The sequence below is a fragment of the Mustelus asterias genome, unplaced genomic scaffold (assembly GCF_964213995.1).
Source record: "Mustelus asterias unplaced genomic scaffold, sMusAst1.hap1.1 HAP1_SCAFFOLD_4296, whole genome shotgun sequence".
Classification (NCBI taxonomy): domain Eukaryota; kingdom Metazoa; phylum Chordata; class Chondrichthyes; order Carcharhiniformes; family Triakidae; genus Mustelus; species Mustelus asterias.
Window position 1 is genome coordinate 10,001 of NW_027594241.1, and position 2,500 is coordinate 12,500.

At 52.8% G+C, this 2,500-nt stretch overlaps 1 protein-coding gene across 1 annotated transcript in view; it reads right to left on the reverse strand.

Moving 5' to 3' along the window:
• The window catches only part of LOC144491046 (sulfotransferase 1C4-like), a gene marked incomplete at its 5' end in the record, with an annotated part of 16,256 nt that overhangs the window by 6,999 nt on the left and 6,757 nt on the right, over positions 1-2,500 (reverse strand). The gene's annotated exons all lie outside the window — the stretch shown is intronic.

A 2,500-nucleotide genomic window follows, 5' to 3' on the forward strand; every position in this document is an offset into this window, starting at 1 on the left:
GCTGTACCTGTCCTGGGAGTGTTTGATGGGGACAGTGTAGAGGGAGCTTTACTCTGTATCTAACCCCGTGTCCTGGGAGTGTTTGATGGGGGACAGTGTAGAGGGAGCTTCACTCTGTATCTAACCCCGTGCTGTACCTGTCCTGGGAGTGTTTGATGGGGGACAGTGTAGAGGGAGCTTTACTCTGTATCTAACCCCGTGCTGTACCTGTCCTGGGAGTGTTTGATGGGGGACAGTGTAGAGGGAGCTTTACTCTGTATCTAACCCCGTGCTGTACCTGTCCTGGGAGTGTTTGATGGGGACAGTGTAGAGGGAGCTTTACTCTGTATCTAACCCCGTGCTGTACCTGTCCTGGGAGTGTTTGATGGGGGGACAGTGCAGAGGGAGCTTTACTCTGTATCTAACTCCGTGCTGTACCTGTCCTGGGAGTGTTTGATGGGGGACAGTGTAGAGGGAGCTTTACTCTGTATCTAACCCCGTGCTGTACCTGTCCTGGGAGTGTTTGATGGGGGACAGTGTAGAGGGAGCTTTACTCTGTATCTAACCCCGTGCTGTACCTGTCCTGGGAGTGTTTAATGGGGACACTGTAGAGGGAGCTTTACTCTGTATCTAACCCCGTGCTGTACCTGTCCTGGGAGTGTTTGATGGGGACACTGTAGAGGGAGCTTTACTCTATATCTAACCCCGTGATGTACCTGTCCTGGGAGTGTTTAATGGGGACAGTGTAGAGGGAGCTTTTCTCTGTATCTAACCCCGTGCTGTACCTGTCCTGGGAGTGTTTGATGGGGGGACAGTGCAGAGGGAGCTTCACTCTGTATCTAACCCCGTGCTGTACCTGTCCTGGGAGTGTCTGCTGGGGACAGTGTAGAGGGAGCTTTACTCTGTATCTGACCCCGTGCTGTACCTGTCCTGGGAGTGTTTGATGGGGGACAGTGTAGAGGGAGCTTTACTCTGTATCTAACCCCGTGCTGTACCTGTCCTGGGAGTGTTTGATGGGGACAGTGTAGAGGGAGCTTTACTCTGTATCTAACCCCGTGCTGTACCTGTCCTGGGAGTGTTTGGTGGGGACAGTGTAGAGGGAGCTTTACTCTGTATCTAACCCCGTGCTGTACCTGTCCTGGGAGTGTTTGATGGGGGACAGTGTAGAGGGAGCTTTACTCTGTATCTAACCCCGTGCTGTACCTGTCCTGGGAGTGTTTGATGGGGGACAGTGTAGAGGGACATTGCTCTGTATCTAACCCTGTGCTGTACCTGTCCTGGGAGTGTTTGATGGGGGACAGTGTAGAGGGACATTACTCTGTATCTAACCCCGTGCTGTACCTGTCCTGGGAGTGTTTGATGGGGGACAGTGTAGAGGGACATTACTCTGTATCTAACCCCGTGCTGTACCTGTCCTGGGAGTGTTTGATGGGGACAGTGTAGAGGGAACTTTACTCTGTATCTAACCCCGTGCTGTACCTGTCCTGGGAGTGTTTGATGGGGGACAGTGTAGAGGGAGCTTTACTCTGTATCTAACCCCGTGCTGTACCTGTCCTGGGAGTGTTTGATGGGGACAGTGTAGAGGGAGCTTTATTCTGTATCTAACCCCCTGCTGTACCTGTCCTGGGAGTGTTTGATGGGGACAGTGTAGAGGGAGCTTTACTCTGTATCTAACCCCGTGCTGTACCTGTCCTGGGAGTGTTTGATGGGGGACAGTGGAGAGGGAGCTTTACTCTGTATCTAACGCCGTGCTGTACCTGTCCTGGGAGTATTTGATGAGGGACAGTGTAGAGGGAGCTTTACTCTGTATCTAACCCCGTGCTGTACCTGTCCTGGGAGTGTTTGATGGGGAACAGTGTAGAGGGAGCTTCACTCTGTATCTAACCCCGTGCTGTACCTGTCCTGGGAGTGTTTGATGGGGGACAGTGGAGAGGGAGCTTTACTCTGTATCTAACCCCGTGCTGTACCTGTCCTGGGAGTGTTTGATGGGGACAGTGTAGAGGGAGCTTTACTCTATATCTAACCCCGTGCTGTACCTGTCCTGGGAGTGTTTGATGGGGGACAGTGTAGAGGGAGCTTTACTCTGTATCTAACCCCGTGCTGTCCCTGTCCTGGGAGTGTTTGATGGGGGACAGTGGAGAGGGAGCTTTACTCTGTATCTAACCCCGTGCTGTACCTGTCCTGGGAGTGTTTGATGGGGGACAGTGTAGAGGGAGCTTTACTCTGTATCTCACCCCGTGCTGTACCTGTCCTGGAAGTGTTTGATGGGGGACAGTGTAGAGGGAGCTTTACTCTGTATCTAACCCCGTGCTGTACCTGTCCTGGGAGTGTTTGATGGGGGACAGTGTAGAGGGAGCTTTACTCTGTATCTAACCCTGTGCTGCACCTGTCCTGGGAGTGTTTGATGGGGGACGGTGTAGAGGGAGCTTTACTCTGTATCTAACCCCGTGCTGTCCCTGTCCTGGGAGTGTTTGATGGGGACAGTGTAGAGGGAGCTTTACTCTGTATCTAACCCCGTGCT